This window comes from Leptonychotes weddellii, chromosome 1 (assembly GCF_054177405.1).
Source record: "Leptonychotes weddellii isolate Sample4059 chromosome 1, ASM5417740v2, whole genome shotgun sequence".
NCBI classification, from domain to species: domain Eukaryota; kingdom Metazoa; phylum Chordata; class Mammalia; order Carnivora; family Phocidae; genus Leptonychotes; species Leptonychotes weddellii.
Genome location: NC_138369.1, coordinates 144,479,809 through 144,495,814, shown reverse-complemented (window position 1 = coordinate 144,495,814; position 16,006 = coordinate 144,479,809). Strand labels below are relative to the sequence as shown.

The 16,006-nt window shown below is 36.8% G+C and overlaps 1 protein-coding gene across 12 annotated transcripts in view; it reads left to right on the top strand.

Moving 5' to 3' along the window:
- Positions 1-16,006, top strand: part of BBX (BBX high mobility group box domain containing) — a 273,335-nt gene that overhangs the window by 120,239 nt on the left and 137,090 nt on the right. Inside the window, exon 1 of one of the 12 annotated variants that reach the window (XM_081797444.1) lies at positions 7,434-7,551. The exons of the other annotated variants lie outside the window; for them this stretch is intronic. The gene's annotated coding sequence lies outside the window, so the exon portion shown is untranslated. Of the gene's footprint in view, positions 1-7,433; positions 7,552-16,006 lie in introns of those variants that run through there. 12 annotated transcript variants of the gene reach the window in all.

Genomic DNA, 16,006 nt, shown 5'->3' with positions numbered 1-16,006 from the left:
CTGCCTTCGGCTCAGGTCATGATCCTGGAGTCCCGGGATCGAGTCCCGCATCGGGCTCCCTGCTCGGCAGGGAGTCTGCTTTGCCCTCTGACCCTATCCCCTCTCATGTGTTCTCTCTCTCTCATTCTCTCTCTCTCAAATAAATAAATAAAATCTTTAAAAAAAAAAAATCTCTCTAATAAGGCTATTCTAATATATCTTGTTGATGGGAAAGGTGTCCCAGTTTTGTCTCTCTTTATGAGTTTTAATCATCACAGTCATAGAATTTTTTATGGATTATTTCTATTGTAATAAAATATTTCACACATTAGAGTTTATAATGTGCCTGGGAAAAAGTAATCTAGAAGTTTTACTTCATAGTGCTTATAAACATTCTTATTCTTGCCTCTAGATTGTTAACTGCATAACTGCTCACTCTTGCTTACTGGAGATTAATGTGGATAGGCAAAAACTTAAAGGTTTTCTTATGTATGACAGATTTAAATGTGTCACTTTTGTTTGTTTGAGCCGTAGCTTGAGCTCTTAGAATCGTGGGCTGTGGAGTCAGATGGATTCAGGACTAAATCTGATTGGGCTTTTACTGTGATTGTGATGTGGGGACGTTACCTAGATTCATCTGTGAAATGGGTGAATACTGATTGTTGAAGGTTGTAGTGAGGATTAAAAGTGCTGGAGGATGCAGTACCAATCCAGCACTTGGCAGGCGCTGTGAAGAAAATGTGCTTGTTCTCAAAAAGGACAGTAAGCCAGAAGTGGAATTTGACTTTTTTGCTTCTTAACTGTTCTTGAAATTGAATTTCAGGCATTTTTTTGTCTCCATTCACAATAAGGGAAATGTCCAGCTTCAACGTGCACATCTTTATTATATTGGAAGTCTTTATTGAGTACAGGATGGACTTGCTTTAAATCATTAGGAAAGAATAACATTTGTTCTTTATATTGTTAGATACTTTAAAATATTTTCTACACAATCATATGTGATAGTTTGATTTTTATATTTCCCCCAATTAATTTTGCAACTTTATTAAAGCCCAATCATAGCTCAACTTAAGAAAATATTAAGAGATAAGTCATCTATCATTCAGTGAAATATAGTTATTTTAGGATTATTATTACCTTATACTCTTGGTATTAAGAAAATTATTACCTCAAACAAATAAATTATGTAAGGATAACAGTAAATTTTTATAATTTACATAATTTTCTTCCAAGACTGTAATTATCTTAACAAAACAAGGAGAAATGTATTATGAATTCTTAATGACTTTTAAAGTATGACAGCCATTTTCATAAATTAATTATCTTAACCTGATAGCTATAAAAATTTTTAAAAATTTTAGTAGAATAGTTAATTCAGTCATGACTGCTAGTTTATTCATACATTAGAAAAGCAAAATTTCCCTTCATTTTTAGGTCACTGGCTTAGCATTTCACAATTAATTGATCCAAGAGAAGAAAATATTTTTCTACAACTGCAGAAAATGCTAACTCTGTGAAAGTACTTATTTTCTGGTAATTTTATGCACATGAGCATGAACTAATACTACTTGGTCTTTTATCCAATATCAGTAGGTATATTAATTTTGAATATATTATAATTAACATATATTTATTAATTTTGAATATCTCTAATATATCTAAACTTGTTTTGAGGATAATCATCTATGAAAATACCTTGATTCCTTCTAAAAGCTGCTCTATCAGTTAGTTAGGTGTTTGTGGTCTTTTTATAGCAATTTTGCCTTTTCCTAGTTGAATATGTGTACATTCTAACCATAATAACCATGGATCATATAGACTTCTTATAAACTTTTAAAATTATTAGTCTATATTGAAATTCTCAACCTTTCTGGCCCACCTTTGAGAGTGTTTGCACTCTTTCTTCAGCTCTCTTTTATTTCTTTTTAGAACCTGAACTGCATTCAGTAATTTTACTGGAAAAATGTTTTGTTTAAAGATAAAGTAACATATTTTCTGTTCCTCTGTTTGTTTAATAAATATTTGCTGGAACTACTATGTGCAAGTAAACGTGTTAGACAGTGTCAGAATTGCAATATGATAATAGAAGGGGAACTCTAAGCAGGAAAGAGGGACAAACTTCATTAAGAATTGAGGAAGGTTAAATCCCAGGTAGGAATATCAAGGAAGACTACCCAGAGGAAAAAATACAAAAGTCTGGAGGAAGTGAATACACCGCTTTTGCCAGTTGGATGGCATGTATATAAGGTAAAAGGGAAACCTAGAAAAGCCAGATGTAAGAGGGCCTTGAATATCAGGGTGAGTTTACTTATTTCCTTCTTAAAGGCAAATGAGCGAATGGAAAATTTTGCACAGGTGATACAAGAAGGATGGATTGGAGGGGAAAAGAGGAGGTAGGCATTGGAAAGATTGGTTTAAGAGACTTTAGCAAATCCTAGGTAAGAAGTTGTTCTTCTGGATGGAACCACCATGAGACCACCGTGAGAGACACGATGAAGATTATGCCCTGTCTGGATGTAGTTTAAAATATTTTAGATTGAGGTATTCAACTCACAGAATCAAATAAGTCTTTTTTCCAATTTGCAGGGCAAAAATTAATAGATACTCAGTTTTAAGGATTCCTTGGATGAAGATTTTCTCAAACATTTGATACCTACTACTGTTTGGCCTATGTATGTGTATCTGCTTGTATTTAGTGATTGTAAATTTAGCTTTCACTGTGTTTCTCAAAGAATACACATCCTGTCCTGTCACTTGAACCAAATTACTAATCTGTAGGATTTGGCAACAGACTGACCTTGTGCTGGGACTGTATAGGGATTGATCCTAAGAGAGAAGGAAGAAGTGGGGGTGTTGAAAAGGAAGTCAAAGATAGGTTTTTAATTTAAGCATGGGTATTCAGATAGTACTGCTACCAGAAGTAGAGAAAGAGAGAGTAGTAGAAACTGATTCTGGGGAGGGGGAGGTAGAGTTTAGGATGGACTAGATTTGAAATGCATAGAGGATATCTACGTGATTATGTATAGGATGTAGTTACAGATTGTTAAGGGTTTGGGAGAGATTCAGCCTAAAGATAAATAGAGCTTAGGAGAGAAAGGTAGAGCTGAAACTGACTATTGGTGAAAGTAGAAAATATGGCTAAGACAGAACTTTGGAATACACCTACAGATTCTTTGTTGAGAGAAGTCTAAAGGAAAGAAAAACAATCAGATCTGTGAGGGGAAATGCAATAGAGTACAGTACCCAAGAAGATGGGAAAGAATTTTCAATAAAAATGTTGAAAAATACAGAGACCTCTAAATGCCCCCAAACAGTGTTGGGTTAGGTGATTCGGGGCTCCTTTGGAAAAAGCATTTTTTGTAGAGTGATCAGGGCAGAAGCCACTTCGTATAGTGTTTGCAGTATTCTCTGTTTTAATGCAATGTTCTTGATTTTCTTTTTAGCTGAAACTGTATGTTAGGCCGCTGTTTTCATGGAGTAATCTATAATGACTTACAAATCCACACCCTGGGAACATAGGGCTCATCTTCTATAAATGCAGTTTTAATATTCTTTTATTTAAATATGTTACCTCAGACTGTTTCAAATCATAACTTATCTAGGTGCTAGTATCATTTTCTCAAATGCACTGAAATGACTTTCTTTAAAATCATTAGCAAACTACTTTGTAAATGCCTCTCCCATAGGACTTATATTATAATTGACATTACAGAGAGATGAATAATGAATTCCCTGTCATTGCCAGCTCTTCTTTTACACTAAGTACATTGATGCTTTCTTTAAGGCTCACTGGTTTAATGAAGATCCTGTCAAAAACTCTTTGGTGTAGGGGGCCACCTGCATATGAAATTTCTAGAGTAGAATCTGATACGTGGTGACTTTTGTTTCCATCTGCAGAAAATAGTTTTAAGGGGATACAAGACTCACCCTAAGTAGTAGTAATGATTATAATGATGAAAACTGCAGTTGTCATTATTTGCATTTTTCTCTCTGTTACGTATGTGTGTGTGTGAGAGTGTATTTTTTCTAATCTTCACAGTGACTCTTAAATGTGTAGGTCTCATTATTCCCATTTTATACTTGAAGGAACTGAGGCTCAGAATATTTAAATAAATTGTATGAGCTTTTTGGCTTATTAAAAACAGAGCCAGGATTCTAATCAGCTTTTTCTGACTTTCAAGACCATGTTCTCTACATGGCCCATGCAGTTTTATGAATTATTTGAAAGGTAAGCTTTAACACTGTTGATGGCAACTACTCACTCTGGTTTGGGAGCTCAACACCTCATTATTTTCTTCCTTTTTTCCTCCAACTAGGGAAGAAGAGATCACTTTCATTTGCTTAAACATGTTGCCATTTGCCATTGTTGGTTGTCAGGTACTTTTCTGTGAATTTAATACTGTTATATATATATTAATCTTCACATCAGCTCTATGAGAGGTGGGTGTATTTCCCCTCAACACTTTGTTATGAACCTTTCAAACATCATTGTACACTCATATACTCACCACCTAGATTTGACAGTTAACATTTTCATTATTTTATTACATATCTGTAACCTAGCCATCATCAATTCAATTTAATTTTGACTCATTTGCAAGTAAATTAAAGACATTACTATCCCTCCCTTAAATACTTCAGGATGCCTATTACTGACTGTAGTTCACTATTTAGGTACAACTTTTTAAAAAAAAAAATATTTGAGAGAGAGCCAGAGAAAGAGAGCACAAGCAAGAGGGAGGGGCAGAGGGAGAAGCAGAAGCAGAATCCCTGCTGAGCAGAGAGCCCAGGACCCTGGGATCATGACCTGAGCCCAAAGCAGATGCTTAACCGACTGAGCCACCCAGGCGCCCCATGTACAACTTTTTTGATCTGAAATTCACATTCAGTGAAATGCACAAATCTTAAATGTACATTCTTTGAGTTTTGATAAATGCATATACCTGTGTAACCCCAAATACCTATCAAGATATTAAACATTACTATTGGTAGGTGTCTCTTTTATTCACATTTTATAGGTGAGGAAACTGAAGCACAGAGAAGTTAATGATCTGCCTAAGGTGACACTGCCAATAAATTGCAGAACGAGAATTCAAACTCACGTAGTCTGGCTGCAGGGTTTGCGCTCCTAACCACATCACCATACAACGGATTAGCCTCACATATTCGCGTATCCTTTTACATTTCATGTGTACAGATGTAATGTTTATTTTTTACATAGGTATGTAGACACAGAAGTAGTATGTTTGGGATTAGAGTAGAAATCCTGTTCTAGAAATGCATCAGTTCTTTGCATGAAGTTTATGGCAGTTGAAGTGGGAAACTAACTCCCTTCATTGAAATACTAGGGTGCATCTCTGTATAATAACTCTAGTCTTACCTAGATCCTTGATTAATTTTTCCATATATAAAGTCATAGTTAATTTCCTAATGACAACACTGAGGTTCAGGAAAATCCTAAAGTGCCACTTGAATAATTAAGGGTAAATGATGTTCAGTATAGTTTTGTATTAAGCGTATTTTTGCTCTATTAGTAGAAAATTATTCATCTGTGTGTGGTATATATAGTACCACTCACCTTGATGTCTCAATCCCCAAAATAATGGAATTAGCCAATTTAGGATTTATAGCTATGAACTTGGTGAAGTTTTTAACATGAATGGAATTTTTTGACCTTTCCAAATAAATTGCATAAAAATATGAATAAGGACTGGAATAGATTATATTAATTTTATTTTTGCGATACTTAGGTGTACCATCCCTATGAAAATAAATCGTATCTCTTTCCTGTGTTGTGTTCACATCACAAGCTGTATCTGAAAAGTTGACTAGTACTCTTTGTTCACTATCCAAATGATGAAAAAGCAACCATTATGTGTATTAAAAAAAATTCTGTGTTACTCAAAAAGCAATTTAAATAAATAAAAGCATGTAGTTAGCAAAACCTAGCCAGTCACTAGAGGGCAGAGCAATACTATACTTTAGATTTTATTTGAAAATTTCCGGTTTAAAAATTGCTGACCATGGAAAAATATACCAATGCACAATTAAATAGAAATTTCTTCGTATTCTTATTATCTTGTCTTGCTGTGAAATCCAATAACATGATTATTACCCTTGTATCAAAGGAGATTTTCTAGCAGTTACACTGCTTTCAAAAGGGCATGATTATTTAGAAGAGTATAAGTATCCCTCAAGAGAAAACATCAAGGCTTAGAAAGACTGATGGCATTAAATCATTTCTTACTATAGTACCCTGAAATTGGATTGCATGCAGTACACATTTTAGGTGAGACGTTATGACAGATTAAGTTTGAGACAGGCTTACTAGTATTTAAATGTAAGAATTCATTGAAATGTGGAGCATTTTTTTAATCTTTCAGCTGAAATGTGTTGAATCATTAAGACTTTGAAATTACCAAATTGTAAAAGCAATGAACTAACTCTAGCTTCTTTTTTAAATGTTAAAATTCTCTCAAGTCACATTCACTTAATTTCATTTCTGTTTGAAATTTTCTGTCATTCTGGTATATTTTCATTATGACTTATTTTTTCTGATCTTTAAAATAAAGGAGGCTCTGAAGTAGTTTCCTAGTGAGTAACCTGAGTAGTTCAGTATCTCAAAAGATAGAAAATTTTACTTTGAATGTGTAGTTTGGATTTATATGATTTATATAGGATTCATTTCTTTTTTTTTTTTTTTTTTAAGATTTTATTTATTTATTTGACAGAGAGAGACACAGCGAGAGAGGGAACACAAGCAGGGGGAGGGAGAGAGGGAGAGGGAGAAGCAGGCTTCCCGCAGAGTAGGGAGCCCGATGCGGGGCTCCATCCCAGGACCCTGAGACCATGACCTGAGCCGAAGGCAGACGCTTAACGACTGAGCCACCCAGGCGCCCCTATAGGATTCATTTCTAATAGAGTACACGAGATGTCATAAAAAGCACTGGATTTTGGAATCCAAAGAAGCAGGGCCCCAGTTATCATGTTTTTGCTTTACAACCTTGAACAAGTCACATTACCCCTCTGAAGTAACCATTTTACAAATTGGAGAATTGGAAAAAAGTTGTTTTTGTTTTTTTTTTTTAATTTACAACCAGGTTGTTTTGAGGATTGTGTTTGTGTCTGTGTGTGTGTGTATCTCCAAAGATGAGACTGTAAAGACAAATTTTAGTAGGTGATATAAGCTTAGAAAAACCTTAGAAATAACTTTGAAATGGGTATTATCTCATAAATGTAGTGACACGAGGGCACCTATTACACAATAAATGTAGTCTCCAGTCCAAAGTGAGGTTGCCAACCTCTTCCCTATCTCTTGAGTGTCTCTGGCTGCTTAATCTCTCTGTAACTCCTCTTTTGCTCCTCTTACGCTTTACTCTGTTTATTTCCATGTTTCCTCTCTCTGTGTTTCTCCTGACTGTCTTTGGTCTCTCTCTGTGTTTTTCTTGTCTCAGGCACCCTCAGGAAGACCCCAAGCCTCTAGCGGTACCTGGTATCATCTCCAGCATGTTTATAGATGTGGAGGATTCCCTGGGATATTGAGAAATACCAGAGGCGCATTGTTCTCCTGTAGTAAGTCCATTAGCATTTACTAAGTGACTTCTGTTAACAGAGCACAGTTGGTGATGCTTTGGGCAAGGAAGAATGAGTCAGGGCATAGGTCAGAAGAAAGAAATTTGTAACCTCTTCTCAGTAGAGGTTCTTGTAGACTAGACACACATGCAAATGAAAACAACAACAAAAGAAAAAGCTGACTAATAATTATATAGATGAGTCGTGTTGTGTGTGTGTTGCAGAGGCCCAGAGTTAAAGGAGTAGAGAAAAACCAGGTGATATTAATCAAGTTTCCTGCATGAGTTTAGAATTAGGTTTTGAAATACGGCTGGAAGAAAGATGAGGAAAGAGAGGGTGGAAGTGCGTTATTTCTGTGGGGCTTGGCCAGCCTGTTGGCTTGCCTGTGAGGGAATCCCTGATGGGAGGGTAGTAAGATAAGAGCACGAAGTTTCAGCCTACCAACAGTGAACTTTCCTTCAGCTCCCAGTCTTAGAGAAATTCAAGTTATGAAAGGAAGTTCAGGTTACGAAAGGAAGTTCAGCCAAGTTGAGACTTTTCATAAACATAAGTGGTATCTGTTGCCAGTTTTAGAATTTTTAGCGTTGAAGGGTAAATTGTGACTATGAAATAATAAAAGAGGTATCTGTGCCATAAAATGAGGACATGCCATTAGAATATGATCTAGGGATGCATTGTAAACATGAAGATGAATTAAAATAGTAAATCAGTATAACAAGTTCGTTGTTTTTGTGTTAGAAATTTATTTTTGCCCTTATATTTTAGATAGTCCTACCTGTGGACACACTGTGGTTTTCAGAGTTGGGAACCTCAGTTAGCTGTGTCACGTTGGGTCGCCCACAGAACACTGCATCTCAGTTTCCTCAGATGTAAGCTAAGGGTGAAAATACTGAGCTCAGAATTGTTAGCGTGAATTAAATAATCTTTTAAATTCTTGAGTGCATGCTAGGTACTGCTTGTTACTTGCAGACACTTAAAAAGCATCTTTAAAGTAGTTTGTAAAATATAGTGTAATCTCTGAGATCTTTTTAACTGTAGAAGCAACCCCATAGTATTCAGAAAATGCTATATATACAGGGAATATTTATAACGTGGGGACAAGATACAAAGAATAACATTAACATGAGCACCTGAGTACCTACTACTGACTTAGGAGACAGAGCTGTCCCCGGCCCCATTCCCTTGCCTCTCTTTAACATTCCCCGCCCCGCCGCCCGCCCAATCCTAGATATTGAGTTTATTGCTTCCTTGTTTTTCTTCATAGTTTTTTTTTTTTCACATATTTATGTATCCCCTACATTATTTTTGCTTGTTTTTGAATTTTATATAAGTAATAAAGTACTATCTTCTTATGCAACATCTATTTTTGCAGCTTAGCAGCAACATGTTTGAGCGTATACTTGTTATTCACTTATGATCACAGTTACATTTCATTGTCTGAAAATACTACAGTTTATTTGTACACTTTCTTTTGATGGCCATTTCAGATTGTTTACAGATTTTGTGTTATTAGAACGCGGAGAGGGAAAATTCTTGAGATCCCTGTTCATGCTCCTTGATGTACATATTATTTCTCTAGGATATACATTCAGGAGTATAGCTGCTGGGTCACAAGGTATGCCCAGCGTCAGGACTCTACACGACAGTGGCAAATGGATTTCCATAGAACTTGTTACGTTTTATACTCCCTCTAGCCCGATCTAAGTGTTTTCCTATGGTTCTTTAAAATGCCTTGATTTTTGTTGAAAGAATTTTTTAAGTTGCCAAATAACACCATGTTAACAGTAAACCCTGATGAGCTATTTTTTAAAATTAGTTTTATCCTTTGCAGCAGCTGCTTTTCTTTGTCACAGTTTTCCAATTGTCACTTGTACCTTTTCTCAAACTTACTGAAGTCAGACATCCTGAAATAGCTGGGTGTGTTTGCTAGCTAAGTTTTTTCTCCCAAGAAAACTACCTCATAATAATGTGACGTTCTCTTATGTTAAATGAAAATTGTTAGCCCTTCCTGACTTCTAAAGACAGTTGGGGCAGAGAAATGTACACGTCTTTTACTGATTTCTTTTTTCTTTAATTCGAGTTGAGAGAGAGAAAGAATGACCCACAGAGGGCCGTTTGCAAGGTGCAGTGACTTAACCTGTGTTTTGCTTTGCATTGCGGAAGTCCCCAAAGCTCGGGTAAATGACTCCGCTTGTATTTGCCACACTCTCCCATTTTCTGACCTTCACCCACTTCTGTTTTTCTCAGCCAGTGATTCTTTTGTATGTGATTATACTTCTCTACCCCATTCTGGTCTCCATATCACAGTTCTTCCAACCTGATACTTTCTGCCTGGTGGCCCATAATGTTCGTTGGTTGACCTCAGTATTTTGCCTATCCTCAGACTTGTTGCCACCGTCTCTCACATTAATTTTCTGAGGCTTTCCAGGAGTGTACCAGGATCTAGCCAAGTGCCTAGTACTTGCTATTCATTCGATGTTTATTGAATGAAGAAAGAAATGATGTAAATGTCTGAAAAGCACTGAAATGCCTTTTCCTTGCTCAGCAATAGTAATTTCCCCAAACGCAGTGGGCAGAAATCACACATACTGAAAACAGTTCTGCCCGTGGGTAGCTTTCTAAACCACAAGCAGTTATTTCTTCTTGAGCTTCAGTCTGGTTTTTTTTTTTGAAAAATGAGAGCAGTAGACCAGTGATCTGTAAGATTCCTTTTGACTCCAGCATTTTGTATTCTGTCTTCAGTTGAAATGAAGATTAGTTTCTCTCTGGATGTCTAGGCACCACTGCCAAAGCCCGAATCCATCTACCTCACTGGGCTTGAGGCCCATGACTGTGTCACAGCAACCTGTCAGTCATTGTCTCCCGTAACTACAGCAGGTGGGGCATACATCGAACTTTCTCTTCTTCCTCTCTTTGTTATTTAGGGTTGATTTGTTCTAGAGAAAGAAGGCATTTATCGTTCTTTGTAAAAGTGTATCGAATACCTTTGGCTTCCCAATTTCATTCACCAGGCTGCCTGGGCATTGTTCAGTGTAAAAACCTTGAGTTCTGCCCCCTTGTTCCTCCTCCCCTTCCTCCTCCAGCCCCACAACTGTGTCCAGGGCACTTTGTCCTCCTCTGTTATTTGCTGTACAACTTAACCCCATGTCTTTTCTCCCAGTCCAGTTACCATCTTTGAGTCAGTGTTGATTTTTACTGTTGGGTCTTTCCGTGAAGTCAGTGGATCTGTAGTCATCTGGTGCTAGAAGAAACAAGTTGCCCCTTCCTTTCTCCTGTGGTTTCTCTGCAAGGGACTCTCAACTCCGTTCACTCTGTCTTCCCAGAGCTATTGCAGGGACTCTAACTGTGTTACTTGTCTAGATTTCATTTTTTAAAAAATATTTTATTTATTTATTAGCATGAGTGGGGGAGGGGGCAAAAGGAGAAGCAGGCTCCCCACTTAGCAGGGAAGCCTTACATGGGGCTCGATCCCAGGATCCCGGGATCATGACCTGAGCCAAAGGCAGACGCCCAACTGAGTGAGCCACCCAGGTGCCCCTAGATTTCATTTTGTGTCTGCCTCTGAACTCTGTGGATCAAAGGCAAAAGGCACCAGAGAGCAGACTCCATGGAGCAGGGGCACAAACTCTGTCTTAACTTTCTATAAATTGTAAACACTGCCCAGTCACTCCTCAGGGTTCAGGCCATAGACCTGTGTTTTTGACCATGAACCAAGATTAAGTTGGCTCTTTCTGACTTCTGGTCGGGAACACCAAACAGTGTAATCTTGTCACAATGTTATGAATCTGCTTTGTGAAAAATCCTGTGTAAGTCTGGCAAAGTTTAGGTTAAGAAGAGAATAAGTTAAGAATTTTGCAACCAAAAAAAAAAAAAGAAAAGAAAAAGGAGGAAAACTTCTTTAAAGAAGGATTTATTTTTAATAACATTAACTTAATTCTGAATCAAAGATTTGGAATTTAAAAAAATCTTTGTATTTTTTTTTTAAATGTTAAATTACTTATTACTGAAAGCCCAGTTGTTAACCACCCACCTCCAGCCTCCATGCACATAAAAGACTCAAGATTTACTGGACTGTCCAGCCATGAAGAACAAGAAGCCAGACTATTTGTGATAATTCACCCCTCCTAACTGCTTACTTGACAAAACTCTACAAAAACACATTATGCCACATGTTCTATTCTCAAAAGAAGCAGTTAATACCATCCTATCTCTAAGGAACAGATTATGTTTTGTTCCTCAGGAATGCAAGGAAGTATCTTTTATGCTTATAAGGGGAAAATGGGAGAAATTACCTGACATGAAAACTTTACTGATAGGAGAATACTCACTCAAACCAGTCTTAAATTGTGTCTTTGATTAATGTAAGAGCTTTGACCTGTTAAGTATTCACATTAATATTTTAAATTAATCAGTTATAAAAGTCCCTTTGTAGTACTAATTCACTTAGTATTTTTTTAATTTAGACAGGCTTGAAAGTACTTCAGAAAACCTACAGTACTGATTTATTATTCTTGTTTTAGTTAAAGTTTTTTGAAAGAAAACTGTATATTCTCTAATGACTAAGTTGCAGCAGATGTTAAAAATACACTATTGTGTTAATAAGTTGGATTATCCTTTAGTAGAAAGTTTGAGTATATATAAACATTTGATGCAAAACTTTCTTTCAGAATCTAGGAAATGCATTTATAACAGATTGTACATTGAATGCACTTAACTCGAAAGAGGCATTTTTAAATGCTAAATTAAGAATAAACTTTGAACTACATATTTGATTTTTATTGTTGTGTTATATCTGTTATACAGCGAAGTGAGGAATACATATAAAAGTAAATTCAAAGTTGGGCTTCATGTAATTAATCGTGTGATTATACAAAATCTAGATTTATCTATATTACTGCAAAGCATCTTCTTAAAATACTTCTGAATAATTTCATTCAAATGTAGGTGTTTCTGGAATGACAATATTCATTTTGTCTGGTAATTTATATCTGGTTCACAAAAACAGTGAAATGGTCAGATGGGTCTATCATTTTAAGGAAAAAGTAGTGATTAGCATTATCTGTTTTCCTGAAGTTGATTTCCCAGTATATTACCATTCATTATCTTAGCTGCAAAATCCACATTTCCAAAGGGCTAACTAGGTTTTATTAAATCTGAAAAATAAATCACTGAGTCTTTTTTATAAAAACAGTGGAGCAGAAAGTAGAGCACCCACACTTTTTTTTGTTTCTTCGTGCCTTGTGGAATCAGGACTTCTCCAGGAAGCTCACCTAATAACATAGTGTCGTTAAAGATAACAGACATGGTTTTCTTCTGTCTGTTTCTCCCACCGGCTCTTCCTCAGAATCTGTATGTTTCTCTTTTGCTTAGCCAGTGGACACTTCACTCCTTTCCCCTGTGTTAGCCAAGCACCGTGTCTCCTTTGAATGATGGCATCGTTGCCCTTAGGTGAAGGTTTGTTTTGAGCTTAGAGGAATCTCGGCTGCCGTTTTCATCCATTTATAGGTATTTTTTTTTTTAAGATTTTATTTATTTGACAGAGAGAGACACAGCGAGAGAGGGAACACAAGTAGGGGGAGTGGGAGAGGGAGAAGCAGGCTTCCTGCTGAGCAGGGAGCCCGATGCAGGGCTCAGTCCCAGGACCCTGGGATCATGACCTGAGCCGAAGGGAGACACTTAATGACTGAGCCACCCAGGCACCCCCATTTATAGTTCTTTGCTGTTACTTAACCCTTACACTGGTTGGATGGCAGTGTTACTGTTTTGCGAGTCTCAAGCTGTCCTTTAAACGGCTGCCTGTATTGTGTGTTCATCAGTCAATAACCTGCCTTTGCTAAGAACCACTCTGGACCTCGGGAAGGTGGTGCTCTGGAGCTCTTGAGTCCAAGAGCTAGATCTCAAGGCCGGGAAGGACGAGTGGGTCTGATTTTCTCTGAATGGAGTCGTCCAGTCAGCTGTTCTCTCGGGATTAAAGCTCATGAAGACAGCCATTCTTCTGCTCTTACTGGAGCTTACTCAAGGATCGATTTGAGTATGTTTCTTTTTGCTTCAAACTTTAAAGCTGTGCCAGAGATTTTTGGTGATCGCTGGAAGTTATTTGCATTAAAATGATCTCAAAGACTGTTTCCATTGAAAGGTTCTGGCTCTTTTACTCTCTGTTCTTAGTAAGGATGGTGAAATCGTGATGGGATTGTGTTCTCCTGTTTATTCCTCTACATTTTTCTGGGCATTTAAAGACCAACAGGGATCCCCACCCTCCCTCACCCCTGCCTTTCCAGTTAGACTTTATAGTTACGGTGAGGATGAACTGTGGACAAGTTATAGAATTTAAATCTGTGATTTTCTGTAGGAGACTTTATATTGAAGACTCACGGTCTATAATTAACAGGCTACTAATGATTGATGATGATGTGGAAGTGCCTGGAGTGGAGGTTAAAACAATAAGAGGCCAAGAGGCATGGATTTAATAAAATCATTTGAGACACTAGCAGAAGAGGGTCAGAAGGAAGTTTATGGTTCACGCTGTAGGGAATTAAGAAATTTGGGGGAGAGATGATAATCTACCCAGGATCATATTTGACCTGCATGGAGAGGAAGAGAGAAGGAGCATTTTAAATAAGGAATCTCTGGGCAAGCAGTGAGAGGCAAGGAAGTACCCAACTGCTGGGAGCTGGGCCTTGAATGCATCTTCTGGGATATAGAGAAAGGCAAAGAAGTTTGGAGCCAGATTGTGTGTGTGTGTGTCTGTGTGTGTGTCTGTGTGTGTGTGTCTGTGTCTGTGTTGGGGAGAGAGGGTGAGAAGAGGCAGGGAGGTTAATGCCAACCTAAAGAAGTACATTCTGAGAGTAAACTGTTAAGTGCCATTGAAGAGTTTGGATTCAGAGAGTGAAACGCTCAAAGCATGCTTCTGAATAAATCTACTGATAGAGATTAGTGTGGAATGGAGATTATCATTTTAGAAGCTACTGTAATTAGCTCTTGGTAAGGAGGTACCAAAGGGCTTGAAGAAGAGAGAAAATACATTTATGTGTTTTATAAAATATTTACTAAGTATGTGTAAAATATTTACCATATTTGTAGGATATGTGAGGCACTCTGAAGGGGTTTTCCATATTATCTGTGCCTATTCTTACCTTTCTATAAAATAGGTACTAGCTTACTTTTATAGATGAATGAACAGAGGCCCTTGAATTAGATAGCGAGTAGTGGAAAAATACATTGCCAAGCCTATCTGACTGCAAAGTCCAAGTCTTTATATTCCTAGCTCTGACTCATGAAGCATGGAAATGAAAAACAGATGAACATTTTATCCCTTATTTGATTTTTATCCTTTATTTGGAATTATTAAATGGATCCAAAATAAAACTCTATTCTTGCATATTCTTATATACGTAATTGTATGTCTGTCAGTACACTTAAATTTGAATTTGATACAGATGTTATTATATATTAGACAACCATGTCTTCATCACAGCATAAAAGAAAATGCTCTTTTCTGATAATTTAGAGAAAAATGTCAGTTGACAAAATTTGGGTCATTAATATATTTTATATCAGTGAAGAACAAATAGGAAGAGATTATATTTCCTACCAAATAGTAATTTTAGTATACAAGAAATGAAATCAGTGTCCCACTTCCCTAGAATAAAAATAACAGGATAAACTGGAATGTTCAGAAAAGAAGAATTTTGGTTGATTTTTTTGTTCATTGAAAGTTAGCTCGAAACTTTTTAATATTTGTAGATCATTGCAGAAATGTTAGTACACTGAATTTCTTGTTAATAGTAGAGTGAAGTTTGTTCTTTAATGAGAGGATGTTCTTAGTGTCATCACTGTAATGATTAATGACTATTTTACAGTTTAAAAATATATACATATGCCATGTGGAAGAGGTTGGAGATCTGAAGAAGTGTAGGTACTGACATCCAGTGAATTGCTCACTAACAACCTCTCTACCTTCGCCTACGGCTTTCTGAGAGTTTTTATTTTTTATTTTTATTTTATTTATTTATTTTTTTAAAGATTTTATTTATTTATGTAACAGAGAGAGTGAGAGCACAAGCAGGGGAGCAGCAGAGGGAGAGGAAGATAAGCAGGCTCCCCGCTGAGCAGGAAGCCTGATGTGGGACTTAATTCCACGACCCCGGGATCATGACCTGAGCCAAAGGCAGACACTTAACTGACTGAGCCACCCAGGCGCCCCTGGAGAGTTTTTTTTAAATTGATGTTAGCTTCTTTTTATAATTTGTCACTTTATCCTGACAACAGTTTCTCCCAAAATGTGGTTAGTTGAGGAGTATCTGTTAGTTGTGTTCTGGTTGAATGAGATTTACATATATATTTCAGATAGCTGTTTCATCCTCAAACTGTGCTATGTGAGGACCTTTGTTGTGGGGGGAACTTTTTTTTTGGATCCTGATTTTTATTTCTCTTTGTATAACCTGTATTTCTTAAA